This window comes from Mus musculus, chromosome X, assembly GCF_000001635.26.
Source record: "Mus musculus strain C57BL/6J chromosome X, GRCm38.p6 C57BL/6J".
NCBI classification, from domain to species: Eukaryota; Metazoa; Chordata; class Mammalia; order Rodentia; family Muridae; genus Mus; species Mus musculus.
This window is the reverse complement of record NC_000086.7, coordinates 144,288,413-144,303,376: the sequence shown is the minus strand read 5'-3', so window position 1 is coordinate 144,303,376 and position 14,964 is coordinate 144,288,413. Positions and strand designations below refer to the sequence as shown.

Below are 14,964 nucleotides of genomic sequence, written 5' to 3'. Positions count from 1 at the left end.
GGAAAGAGTCTAATGAAGGTGCAGTAACTCCGGATTGGCCCCGCCTGTGGTTGCTGGGGAGATTTTCCGGCTCTGTCCCAGCAACCAATATCACAAACACCTGGCAGTGAGGTGCAGCAGTGGTCACACACCTGGGTTCAAGGAATGGTCAGAACATTGGCAGACACACGGGTTCAAGGAGCAGCCAGAGCATTGTGCACCTCTATTTTTCTAAATCAGTGAAGCTACTTCTACTAACAATGAAATCTATTTTGCCAATTTCAGGGCTTCTGTAACCTTTTACATTCTGTCAGGATCTTTCATATGTATGTATGTATGTATGTATGTATGTATATATGTATGAATGTATCTGTTTAGTGTGAAGGACATGAACACCTAGAATTTGGATATCAAAGGATAACTTTCGGGAAACCTGTTTTGTTTTTCCACCTTGGTTTTTTTTGTTTGTTTGTTTGTTTGTTTGTTTTGAGGCAGGGTCTCACTTTTTGTTTATTACTGCTATACTGCATACCTCAGACTAACTGGCCTGTTTCTAGACATTCTCCTGTCTCTACCACTTCTCTTGTTATAAGAGTGCTGCAGCATCTGTCTCCATTTTTAAAATTTTATTTTATGAACAGGGATTTTTTTGGGGGGGGGAATGTCTCGAGACAGGGTTTCTCTGTGTAGCCCTGGCTGTCCTGGAACTCACTCTGTAGACCAGGCTGGCCCCAAACTCAGAAATCTGCCTGCCTCTGCCTTGCAAGTGCTGGGATTGTGTGAGCAATCACTGCCCAGCTGAAGAGGGATGTTTTCCTTGTATGTATGTATGTACCACATGATTGTAACTTCAGACTACAGTTACAGGTGGTAGCTACCATGTGGGGGCTGGGGTTTGAACCTGACTGAGCCATCTCTTCCCCAGCTGCTACTACTACTACTACTACTACTACTTTTTTTTTTTAAATATGGGCTCTGGGGCTTAAACCTCACTCTTAAGGCTTGTATGGCGAATATGTGTAGCTCCTTACTTAGCCATTCTCTCAGCCTCAGAGATAAGATTTTATTTCAAGAGTAATTAAAACTTAGTGCTTCTTGGAAACTTGTTTGTATCATTTCGTTATTGATTTTTGTGGTTCCAGGAATCGAACGCAGGCCCATTTACAAGTTAGGCAATTACTCTACCACTAAGCTGCAACCCCAGTCCTGCTTGCTCCCTTTTATTGTTAACAAACAAATGGTAATTGTGAGATGGCCATGGGTCACAGTACTGGTAGGTGGTCAGCATGTGAACATAGAATACGTGATTGTTTTCCTTGGACAGAGAAAAGGAAGCAGACAAGGCAGGCGCTGATATCGGAGCGGCAAGTTATAGATTATGGGTTGAATGGTTTACAGTTCCTGCACTTACTCAACTCTGAGTCCCCAGAGCAAAATCTGTCACATTTGTTTACTTTTATAAATACCTGAAGCTTCGGTGTGCTTACTCTCCTCATATTTTCCCATACTTCCCTTCTGACACACACTCATTCAGTACCAAGAATAAAATAAACACTCAATAAATGTTTTTTTTTAAAGTAAGGTGTTGATAAATGGAAGGTTGTTTTCCCCTCATCTCCATGAAGATGGCTGTGCTTGTGTCTATCAATGCTATTTTGATTTCAGTTAAGAAAAGATCCACCAGATGGCAACCTCATCTGCATATGAAGCATGATGTGATGCGTAATCCTTGGTAACTCATTACTGCTCTCTTGAGGCAGATATTCCCTGGTTAGTGGTTGATTTCTATAGCAATCCTGGTAAATGGATACCTGCAAGTCATGTGGGAGTGATTGTTGGAAGGTGGAGGGCAGACCCAGCTAGTACATGTTCCTAAGCACGAAATACTAAACAATTTCTTATTAATTCTAAAAGCAAGAATACAGTTTCCTATATTGCCCTCTTAAGTAGATCTTTAACATGAAGGTAAAACGAACAAAATTCATTTCTCCTGGGTCTGGGGCTGCAAATAATATTACTACTTCATGGGCCAGCAGTTATTCTAGTTGCTTGCTGAACTTAATGGTATTCTGAAGGTTACCTGGCTCTCTGCTTAAAAAGCAAACTGTCTTCCTCACGTCTGAGCTTAACAGTATGTAGAGAACACTGCTGGGGATATTTAATGTGTCCTCTGTTTTCTGGTTTATAAACAACGTGCCCCCAGGTACTAATTATGTCGAAGGTATTGTATATATTTATCAGATACTGCTGTGCTTTTTCCACACAAATAAACTTGTGATCAAGGCAAAGGTTGCTGCACGGCTGCTTAAACATGAGCTTCATATTACTAAATGTTTATGCAATAGTAAATATTTCTGAAAAATTGAAAAATGGGTGTGCTGACATTTATTCCTCAGTAGCTAAAGTTTGAATGATATCTGTTATTTCACTAATCCATTTCCAAAGATGAGAGTGATGGTAGATACCTGGAATCCTAGCACTTGGAAGGTAGAGACAAGAGAATTAGAAATTCAAGGTCCTGCTGGGCAGTGGTGGCACACGCCTTTAATCCCAGCACTTGGGAGGCAGAGGCAGGCGGATTTCTGGGTTCAAGGCCAGCCTGGTCTACAGAGTGAGTTCCAGGACAGCCAGGGATATACAGAGAAACCCTGTCTCGAAAAAAAAAAAAAAAGAAAAAGAAAAAAAAAAGAAATTCAAGTTCCTACTCTGCTACATAGCAAGTTAGAGATTACCCTGCTATGTGAGACCCCCATCTCAAGTCACAAGTTCAAGTAGACCACTGTATACATTTTCTAAACATTCATCTCAACAGAAAATAAATGAGTATGAAGAGCAGAAAATGAAATCAATGGAAGCCAAGTGTTATTCATCATGAAAATAGGTGATTGAGAGCTACCACATGCTCGCTTCGGCAGCACATATACTAAAATTGGAACGATACAGAGAGCTACCAGGATGGGCCAGTGCATAAGGGGACTTGCTGCTAAGTCTGGGACCTGTGTTTCATAAACTGACTTTATCAAATTGTCCTCTAAGCTCACATGCATACTGTGGCATGTTCATGCATGTAAGCAAGAACACAATGCACTCACATGCATCTGCTCACATACACCGATAAATAAAATGTAAAGACAAGACAAGAAAAAAGAAGGATGGCCCAGAAGACATTTTGATGATCAGGACCATCACTCCAACCACAGGCCAGAAGTCTGGGAGACACGACCACATCAAAAGAAGGAACTCTAGCTGAGCATGATAGCTCAGGCCTCTAATACTAGCCCTCAGGGAGCAGAGGCAGGAAGGTCACAGAGTATGAAGCCAGCCCAGTCTATAGAGAAGGTTCATAAGGACATCTTTCTTTCTTTCTTTCTTTCTTTCTTTCTTTCTTTCTTTCTTTCTTTCTTCCTTCCTTCCTTCCTTCCTTCCTTCCTCCCTCCCTCCCTTCCTTCCCTTCTTTCTTTCTTTTTTGTTTTTGTTTTTTGTTTGTTTTTTTCTTTTTTCTTTTTTTTTTTTTTTTGGTTTTTCGAGACAGGGTTTCTCTGTGTAGCCCTGGCTATCCTGAAACTCATTCTGTAGACCAGTCTGGCCTCAAACTCAGAAATTCGCCTGCCTCTGCCTCCCAAGTGCTGGGACTAAAGGCGTGTGCCACCACCGCCCGGCAGGAGATTCTTTCTTTCTTTCTTTCTTTCTTTCTTTCTTTCTTTCTTTCTTTCTTTCTTCCTTTTAAAAGATTTATTATTTTATATATGTGAGCACACTGTTGCACCCTTCAGGCACACCAGAAGAGGGCATCAGATCCCATTACAGATGGTTGTGAGCCACCATGTGGTTGCTGGAATTTGAACTCAGGACCCCTAGAAGAGCAGTCAGTGCTCTTAACTGCTGAGCCATCTCTCCAGCCCCCAGGAGATTCTTTCTTAAAAACGAAAAAAAAAAAATATCCTTGGCCCTTGAAAGGTGAGGATTAGAAGTTCAATATGCGCGTTCATTATGCATACCAAATACTCATGCAAGTTCAAGATCAGCTTGGCTAACTGGGTAATAATAAATAACAAATCAAATCACATAACCAATAAGCAGACTAGTGAAATGGACACACAGTTCTCAAAAGAGAAAGTACAGCAGCCAATAAACCTGAAAAAAAGCCCAACCTCAGAAACCATCAGAAAAAAAAAATCAAGTGCTAACTACATCTAGGAGTCAAATGATATGGACGAGCCCGTGAGGGCACATGTGGCATAGTAAACCTGATGACTAGACATTACTCCCTAGAACATAAGGTGGAAAGAGAGAACGAACTCCTGAAGAGTTATCTTCTGACTTGCCCACACATGCTGTGGTACATAAACATCTGCATTCGCATACCCATTATTACATACACAGTGTACTGGCTAGTTTTGTGTCAACTTGACACAGCTGGAGTTATCACAGAGAAAGGAGCTTCAGTTGAGGAAATGCCTCCATGAGATCCAACTGTAAGGCATTTTCTCAATTAGTGATCAAGGGGGAAAGGCCTCTTGTGGGTGGTGCCATCCCTGGGCTGGTAGTCTTGGGTTCTATAAGAGAGCAGGCTGAGCAAGCCAGGGGAAGCAAGCCAGTAAAGAACATCCCTCCATGGCCTCTGCATCAGCTCCTGCTTCCTGACCTGCTTGAGTTCCAGTCCTGACTTCCTTTGGTGATGAACAGCAGTATGGAAGTGTAAGCTGAGTAAACCCTTTCCTCCCCAACTTGCTTCTTGGTCATGATGTTTGTGCAGGAATAGAAACCCTGACTAAGACACACAGGATTGTAACAAAAGGGCTTTGTAGGTATTTCATCTCACCTCAGTCAGAGTGGCAGGCAGATGCTGGGAAAGAAATGTCTGTATGGAAATCATTATGTAGGTTCCTCAAAAAATTGAAAATAAATCTGCTGTACCATCCACCATTCCTGGGTATTTACTCAATGGATTCAAAGTCAGTATATTGCAAAGATACTGTCGTAGTCACTGTTCTATTGCTATGCTGAGATGCCAAGACCAAGGCAACTCTTTTTTTTGTTGTTGTTGTTTTGTTTTTTTGAGACAGGGTTTCTCTGTATAGCTCTGGCTGTCTTGGAACTCACTTTGTAGACCAGGCTGGCCTAGAACAAAGAAATCTGCCTGCCTCTGCCTCCCGAGTGCTGGGATTAAAGGCGTGCATCACCACGCCTGGCTAACTTTTTTTTTTTAAGATTTTATTTATTTATTTATTATACTGTACACAGTAGCTGTCTTCAGACACACCAGAAGAGGGCATCAGATCTCATTACAGAATCGTTGTGAGCCACCATGTGTGTCAGAGACCATCCCGTGAGAAAGTGAGCCCTTCACAATCTCCCTGGCAGGCCAAATGGCCTTGTACTGAGAGCTGGTTGTCACCCCCCTTTCCTCCCTATTCCTTTCCTGGCACCTGAGGCTGTAAAAGCTCTTCCCTATCTCTTCCTGAGTTCCCATGACATCCAAGGACATGAGTCAGCCTGAGCCCAGCCTGACCCCCAAGGCTGTCAAGGAGGATCAATGTTCCAGAGATAAGATCCAGAGTGCCCGATGCCTGGCGCCTGACTTCGGCCCCCATGTCAGCAGATGCCCACTTCTTTGTTCTTTGTATAATTCTCCCTCGACCCCTCCCATATTCCCCGCGATGTATGCTTTAAAAAGAAGGCACCTCAGCCTAATAAACGAGACCTTGATAGGTTCAATCTACTTGGTCCTCCGACTCTTCCTTCTTTTACTCCCATTTCCTTCCAGGTTTGCGGTCCCCCTCGCACCCACGAATAACTGAATCCCGCGGGACGGGATACGTGTGGGTGCTGGGATTTGAACTCAGGACCTCTGGAAAAGCAGTCAGGGCTCTTAATCACTGAGCCATTCTCTCCAGTCCCATGGAATTTTATTTAACAACAAAGAAGAATGAAATCATGTCCATTGCAATATGAATGAAAGTTGCCAGAAAGAAACTACAGCTATCAAAGTATGGTGGACTGACTAGAACTTCAGTGATATGGAACAGCTGGAATGATGCAGGATAAAGCCAAGTTATTACTGGCCATTATTATTTCCCTCAATAGCCACTCATTGCCCACCCCTGCAAATGAACTCATATTTGTGAGACCATTAAGTCCTCCATGTGACTATTATGTGAAACTTTTTGGGATACAGTAACTTAACGAACCAGTAGCATCCACCAAGTCCAAATCTAAGAATGTCATTGGACAGCATCTGGGGCCCATAGCAGAGGTTTGCCTACTTTGCTGGGTTTGAACCCACCTATCTGATGTTCCCATCAAATCGTACTGACTTGTATGACATTTTTCAACTGAAAAGTGTTGATTTATGACTTCCTTTGTTGAATTACAGCTAAAAACTTCATGAAACTACTACCACATTGGTACATAGAATTTGGGGAACCTAAATCTCTCTGAACTCACAGGCCACAAAGACTTGGGTTTGGCTCCAGAGTAAAGTCTCCCTTTCTTGAAGGTTTTTTAATTTTGAGTTTTTCCATGTATAAGCATTTTGTCTACATGTATGTATGTGCACCAATTCCATGCCTGGTACCCAGGAGATCAGTATGCTAGCCATGTTTTGGGTACTGGTTCCTCTGCAAGAGCAGCAATAGCTCATTACCAATTGAACCATCTCTCCAAATTCAGTCCTCCTTATTGTAAATGGAAATTGTAGCTAATACTTTATAGCAGAGACTTTAGGCATGCACCAAGAGGGAGAACTCTTTGATGACTATAAGAGGTTTGGTTAAATTATTGTCATCAATGTTAGAGTGGCACAGAGTAAAATCCTTGATTGACTATAGCAAAGAACTACTCCCCCCAGTATGAAAGCATATTTAACAATAAAGCCATTGTCAAGTTTCGGATGCTTTATTATAAATTCTCTAATTTGTGAAGTATTTGCCTAGATACCATTCTATTTACACAAATTTAACCTGGGAATGGGCAAATGTCTCTTTTGAACTAATAGTTTTCCCCAGTCACATTCACCCATATAGTTATGTTGAGTTATTAGGCACTGTGAAGGAGGTATCCTGAATTTTGTTCTGCCTTTCTTCCTCTCTCTCTCTCTCTCTCTCTCTCTCTGAGATAGGGTTTCTACACATAGGCCTAGCTGTCCTGGAACTTGCTCTGTGGACCAGGCTGGCCTCAAACTCAGAGATCCGGATGCCTCTGCCTCCTGAGTGCTGGGATTAAAGGCGTGCACCACCCTGCCTAGCTTTGATCTGCTTTTCTATATTGAAGAACCTTAACTTGGGAAGACAACAATGAAAGAAAGGAAGAAACAAAAAAGGAGAGGTCATGCCTGCTCCTAGATATAGAGGAGGAGAGAGTTTATTGCAGATAAAAGGGAGGGCACAGCCAGAGGCAGGGACATCTGGGAATGGTCCAGAGTGCAGATAACCAGATTAAGTCAGGCCATGTGAGAGGAGAGAGGGGAGAGGAGAGGGGAGCCAGACCAAACGACCAGGAAAGGCAAAGGGTAGACAAAAAGGCCAGGTAATCAAAATGGTTGAATTGTATAGGCAAGGGCAGCTGGGAGAAGGGTAGCCCAGCCCCTGGGCTGGGGAAGTTTAAGGTAGGGTTCAAGTATTCCAGCCATATCTTGTAACAGGTAGAGACTGAGGGATGCTGGGAGAACTTGAGGCCGGGTCCACTTTAATATGTTAATGAGCACCTGTTAGCGATTTGTCCTGGGTTTTAGGCCTAACAAAAACAACTCCTAAGAGGAGTCAGCAATAGAATCATGAGTATTTTTAAAACAATACCCCATGGGACCTGTGTCTAATACTACTCAGGTGGCCAAGAACCTGAGCCTAGATAGTCCACAGACCTAGGGGAAACCCGAATACTTCTACTGATGGAACAGGAACTTAGCAACAAAATGACTCCTTGTGACATTCTGCTATACTCATAGAGCCTGCACAAGTCTAAGCCAGACAGGGTCCCAGTGCCAAGAGAAGATGTGGGCACAAACCCCATTCCTAACCCAGAGGCTATTTCCAATAGATAATCCCTCAAAAAAAATTAGGTTTATCAAATGGAGCCTTACTGGCGATACAAACCACATTCAAGGCCAGGTGTTACACCCATCTGTAGATGGTCAACACAAACTAAATGCAGTGGCATTTGAGCTTTTGGAGGTTTTTTTGTTTTCTTTTGTCTCATAATGCTTTGGGCATTTTCCTACCTTGCAGGTCTTTTCTTTTTTTTAAGATTTATTTTATTTTACTTTATTTATTATATGTAAGTACACTGTAGCTGTCTTCAGATGCACCAGAAGAGGGCATCAGATCTCATTACATTACGGATGGTTGTGAGCCACCATGTGGTTGCTGGGATTTGAACTCAGGACCTTCGGAATAGCAGTCGGTGCTTTTAACCACTGAGCCATCTCTCCAGCACCCCCCCTTTTTTTTTATGTTTCCCAGTATTGTGTTTTTGTAGGATTTCTGTGTAAGCAAATGTGTATGTCTCTATGACTGTATGTGTTTCTTTGCTTCTTTTTCTTTTTTTTTTATGTATATGAGTACATTGTGGCTGTACAGATGGTTGTGAGCCTTCATGTGGTTGTTGGGAATTGAATTTAGGACCTCTGCTCACTCTAGTCAACCCTGCTCGCTCAGTCCCAAAGATTTATTTATTATTATAAATAAGTATACTGTAGCTGTCTTCAGACACTCCAGAAGAGGGCATCAGATCTCTTTATGGATGGCTGTGAGCCACCATGTGGTTGTTGGGAATTAAACTCAGGACTTTCAGAAGAGCAGTCAGTGATCTCACCTGTTGAGCCATCTTGCCAGGCCCCTGTATGTGTTTCTTGTATATCTTCCTTGCTACTTATTTTTTCCCAGTTAGTTCGATTTGTTCTATTTTGGTTTATTTGTTTGTTTGCTGGATTTAAAGAATGCCTATTTATTTTCTAATGAGAAAAAGAAAGGTAGTGAATTTGAGTGGTTTGGGAGGTAGGGAGAATCTGGGAGGAGTTGAAGGAGGGAAAAACATAATCAGAATATATTGTATGAAAAAAATCTATTTTTTAATAAAAAAGAAAAAAAATCTGTTTATTTTACCAGCATAACATGATTTTTGTACTGACCAGTTTTATGCCAATTTGACACAAGCTATAGTCATCACAGAGGAGGGAGCCTTAATTGTGAAAATGTTTCTATAAGATAGGGGCAGTAGCTCGGGGTGGAGAGATGGCTCAGCAGTTAAGAGCAGTCAGTCTTAACTGAAGGTCCTGAGTTCAAATCCCAAAAACCACATCGTGGCTTACAACCATCTGTAATGAGATCTGACGCCCTCTTCTGGTGTGTCTGAAGACAACTACAGTGTACTTAGATAGAATAATAAGTAAATCTTTAGGCCGGAGTTAGTGGGGCTGACTGGAGTGAGCAGAGCTCCTGAATTCAAATTCCCAGCAACCACATGATATACCTAAAATAAATTAAAGAAAAAATTTAAAAAGATGATAGGGGCAGTAGGCAAGGTAAAAGCCTTTCTTTTCTTTTCCCCTCTTTTTCTTTTCTTTTCTTTTCTTTTCTTTTCTTTTCTTTTCTTTTCTTTTCTTTTCTTGTCTTTTCCTTTTTCTTTTTCTTTTCTTTTTCTTTTTTTGAGACAGGGTTTCCCTCTGTACCTTTGGCTGTTTTGAAACTCACTTTGGGGCTGGTGAGATGGCTCAGCGTTTATGAGCACCAACTGCACTTCCAAAGGTCCTGAGTTCAAATCCCAGCAACCACATGGTGACTCACAACCATCCGTAATGAGATCTGATGCCCTCTTCTGGAGTGTCTGAAGACAGCTACAGTGTACTTACAAATAATAAATGAATAAATAAATATTTTTTAAAAAAAGAAAAGAAACTCACTTTGTAGACCAAGCTGTCCTTGAACTGAGAGATCTGCCAGCCTCTGCCTCCCAAAGGTATGGAGCCACCATCACTGGGCTTGTAAGGCATTTTTAAATTCATGATTTATGGGGGAAGGCCTGGCCTATTGTTGTTGGTGTTGTCCCTTGGCTTATTTTCTGGAGTCCTATTAAGAAAATAGGTGAGATGGCTCAGCAGTTAAGAGCACTGACTGCTCCTCCGAAGGTCCTGAGTTCAAATCCCAGCAACCACATGGTGGCTCACAACCACCCGTAATGAGATCTGATGCCCTCTTCTGGTGTGTCTGAAGACAGCTACAGTGTACTTATTTATAATAATAAATCTTTGGGCCAGAGCAAGCAGGGACTGAGGGAGTGGAGGTGACTGGAGCAAGCAGAGATCAGGAAGGCTCACAACCATCTGTATAGCTACAGTGAACTCATATACATAAAATAAATCAATAAATCTTTTTAAAAAAATAAATAAAAAGCTAAGCAAGCCATGTTGAACAAGCCAGTAAGCAGCACTCCTCCATGACCTCAGCATCAGCTCCTGCCTCCATGTTCCTGCCCTGCTTGAGTTTCTGCCCTCACTACTTTTGATGAAGAACTGTGAAAGAAATAAAAAGGAAAAGAAAAGAACATGTCTGCTCCTATGTATGATGGAAGAGAAAGTTTATTATAGATATGTAGGAGAGCTTAGCCAAAGAGATATCTGGGAGAATCCAGAGTAGACATGACCAGACTAAACTGGGCTATGTGGGGAGATGGGGAGAGACGATAGGAGAACCAGATGCAGCAGCAAGAAGACCAAAGGTACAAAAGTAACCAAAATGTCTGGAGTATATTGGGAAGAGCCTCTGGGCTGGGGAAGTTCAGGATACTGAGAGAACCTGGCCCCAGGTCCTCTTTGATATGTTAAATAGGCTCCTTGGCTTGTTGTCTCTGGCTCTTTGTATTTCACTGCAGCAATAGTAATCTTAAATAATTTTTTTCCATACAATGTCTTAAGTACCCTAGGTGGTCTCAAACTTGCTTGTAGCCAGGGATAATTTTGAACTTCAGATCTTCTTGCTTGTATCCGTCAAGTGTGTAAATTAGCTGTATGTGTCACGTCAGCAGGCATGGTTTATGTAGTGCTTCGGATGGAACCTAGGGGCTTTCGAATATTAGGCAAGCATTCAACGCCAATCAACACTTTCAAACAGCCAGAGGAAAGTGAAAGTCTTATAAAATAACTTAATTATTTAACCTATTTTTTTCATGTTGAATGCATATAGTTTTTGGAATTAAGATTAATTAAAGATAATAAAATGCAGTTAAAATCATTCTTGTGATGTATGAAATCTGTTACTAGGCAACTTGTAGAGAACATACATCTAATATTGTATTATCCTGTGAATTGCAATTTTCATTTTTACTTAGATATATACTTATAGGCCACAGGAGATGGCTAATAAAGGAAAGAAACATACAAAGAAATGTGGCACAGTCGTACTCTTTCTATAGCTTTCCCTAATATTAACAGTTTACCCAAATCCAGAACTGTATCAAAACCACCATACTGATGTTGATATAAGCCAAAAAGCCTATTCAGATTTCAACAAGACACTTTGTGTGTCTGCACATGTGTGGCTTTCACAGTGCTGCAATCAGCTTAATCAAATGTACAATCTAAAGGCCTGCTCTGCACTCATACCACACCCACTCTCCCTCCCTCCCTCCCTCCCATTCTTAATGCCCGGCAACCGTAAATCTGCTATTTCATGAATGTTGCACAAATAAAACCACATTATATGTGAGCTTTCAGACTGTATATTTTCACTCAGCATAATTCCTTGAGATTTGTTCATGTTACTATAAATATCAGTAATTTTTTTTCTTTTTGCTTCCAAGTAGTTCACCCATCTACCCATTGAAAGCATTAGGATAATTTCCAGTTTTTTACTACTATGAATAAGTGGTCATGAGCATTCATGTACAAGTTCCTGTTTGAAATAGGTCTTTATTTATCGGAGGTAAATGCCAACATTTCAACAGTTTGAGCATATGGCCCAAACTAGTTTTATTTTTCTTTCTTTTTTTAAAAAAGTTATTAGCCGGGCATGGTGGCGCATGCCTTTAATCCTAGCACTTGGGAGGCAGAGGCAGGCAGATTTGTGAGTTCGAGGCCAGACTGGTCTACAGAGTGAGTTCCAGGACAGCCAGGGCTACACAGAGAAACCCTGTCTCGAAAAGCCATAATAATAATAATAATAATAATAATAATAAATTTTTTTTTTTTAGGTTTTTCGAGACAGGGTTTCTCTGTGTAGCCCTGGCTGTCCTGGAACTCACTCTGTAGACCAGGCTGTCCTCGAACTCAGAAATCTGCCTGCCTCTGCCTCCCAAGTGCTGTGATTAAAGGTGTGTGCTACCACTGCCTGGCTTTTTTTTTTTTTTAAGATTTATTTATTATATGTAGGTACACTGTAGCTGTCTTCAGACACACCAGAAGAGGGCATCAGATCTCATTACAGATGGTTGTGAGCCACCATGTGGTTGCTGGGATTTGAACTCAGGACCTTCAGAAGAGCAGTCAGCACTCTTAACCGCTGAGCCATCTCCCAGCTCCCCAAACTAGTTTTAGATTTGGAAGGAACCGTCAAACTATGTTTCAAAGTGGCTGTCCATCTTTATATTCCCACCAGCAATGTATAAATAATTCAGTCTCCCCACGTTCTCACTAGCATTTAGTATTATCACTATTTTTCATTAGCCATTCTAATAACTGTATAGTGCTATCTCATTGTAATTTTGCATTGCATTTATTTCATGGCTAGTGATGTTCACCTTTTTTTTTTCATATGATGGCCATCTATCACTGCCTGATGAAATGATTGTGTGTATTGCTTTGATGTACTTTTATCCCCCACTTGAGATGTGTTATGAGCTCTCACGATGTAGATCAGGCTGGTCTTCAACTCATGATGCTTTTACCTCAGCCTCCAATGGGGCTGAAACTACAGGGATACAGCGCTTTACCCTTCCTTACTTGTTACAGTCTTTTCTTTCCTGTTTTTTTTTTTTTTTTTTGGCTTTTCAAGACAGGGTTTCTCTGTGTAGCCCTGGCTGTCCTGGAATTCACTCTGTAGACCAGGCTGGCCTCGAACTTAGAAATCTGCCTGCCTCTACACCTGGCACCTGTTTTGTTTTTGCTTTATGTGTATGAGTGTTTTGCCTGCACTTATGTCTACATACCATGTCTGAGCCTGGTGCTCTTTGAGGCCAGACGAGGGTGTCAGGTCCCTGGAACTGCAATTACAGATGTCTCTGAGTCACCATGAAGATGCTGAGAATTGAATCCAGGTTCTCTGGAAAAGCAGTTGGCACTCTAGCCTGCTTAACTGGGTTGTTTCTATTTTGATTTTTTAAAAAAAAATTATTTATTATATGTTAAGTACACTGCAGCTGTCTTCAGACACTTTTTTCTTCTTCTTGCTCTGGCCCCATTGCCTTGCTGTAGCTGTCTTCAGACATCCCAGAAGAGGGTATCAGATCTTATAACAGATAGTTGTGAGCCAACATGTGTTTGCTGGGATTTGAACTCACAACCTTCGGAAGAGCAGTTGGGGCTCTTACCCACTGAGCCATCTCTGCAGTCCCTCTATTTTGAATTTTGATAGGTATTTATATAAGCAAAGTCTTTACTGGCTACGATTGAGGATACTGCCACTTGCTGCTGCTGTTTGGCTTATTCGCTTACGAGAAACTGTCGTGTTTTAGTTTATGAATTTTTAATTTTATCATTCATTTAATTTTATATCATGTAAGAACTCTGTCTAATCTTATCCAGAGCATATTTTTTCCTAAGCTCCTTTCTAGGCATTTTATAGTTTCATATTTTTATATTCATGTTCACAGGTCATTTTTAGTTAATTTTTACCTAAGGTATGAAGTTTATATAGGCCAAGGTTCACTTTTAGACATATGGATCCCAGTTCCAGAGATCTGGATCCAACTTATCCAGCACCGTGTGTTAAAAAGGCCATCTTCGCCGGGCGTGGTGGCACACGCCTTTAATCCCAGCACTCGGGAGGCAGAGGCAGGCGGATTTCTGAGTTTGAGGCCAGCCTGGTCTACAGAGTGAGTTCCAGGACAGCGAGGGCTATACAGAGAAACCCTGTCTCGAAAAACCAAAATAAATAAATACATAAATAAAAATAAAATAAAGGCCATCTTCCCTCTGTTAGGACACTTGTGCTATTTTGACAAAAATAAATGTTTATGGATATCTGTTTGGGGGTTTTGTATTTTATTCCATTGATCAAATATCTGTCTATTCCCTTGAAACCATCATTTTAATACAGAGAACTAAATTCTAACTTTGAATTAATATTGCACTAGTAGGAAAATTTTTTAAGCTTTTAAAAATTATGGGGGGCTGGTGAGATGGCTCAGTGGGTAAGAGCACCCGACTGCTCTTCCGAAGGTCCAGAGTTCAAATCCCAGCAACCACATGGTGGCTCACAACCATCTGTAACGAGATCTGATGCCCTCTTCTGGTCTGTCTGAAGACAGCTACAGTGTACTTACATATAATAATAAATAAATCTTTAAAAAAAAAAAATTATGGTCAAGTGCCAGGCGTGGTGGTGCACGCCTTTAATCCCAGCACTCTGGAGGTAGAGGCAGGTGGATTTCTGAGTTCAAGGCCAGCCTGGTCTACAGAGTGAGTTCCAAGACAGCCAGGGCTACACAGAGAAACCTTGTCTCAAAAAACCAAAACCAAACAAACAAAACAAAAATTATGGTCACTATTCCGTTAAAAAGGAATCCAACTTGAGCAAAATATTAGCATATTTTATTATTTCTTTAGTATTAATTATGATTTAGTATTAACTATGGCAAATAAAAAGTCTTTTAAAAAAAATCTATGCCAGGCGTGGTGGTGCACGCCTTTAATCCCAGCACTCGGGAGGCAGAGGCAGGCGGATTTCTGAGTTTGAGGCCAGCCTGGTCTACAGAGTGAGTTCCAGGACAGCCAGAGCTACACAGAGAAACCCTGTCTCGAAAAACCAAAAAAAAAAAAAAAAAAATCTATAACTG

At 41.3% G+C, this 14,964-nt stretch overlaps 1 non-coding gene across 1 annotated transcript; it reads right to left on the bottom strand.

The window, feature by feature from the left end:
- Positions 1 to 5,477: 5,477 nt before the first annotated feature.
- On the bottom strand, positions 5,478 to 5,587 carry Mir680-2 (microRNA 680-2). Its single transcript, NR_030448.1, has one exon. It is a non-coding gene; the product is annotated as a microRNA 680-2 (primary transcript).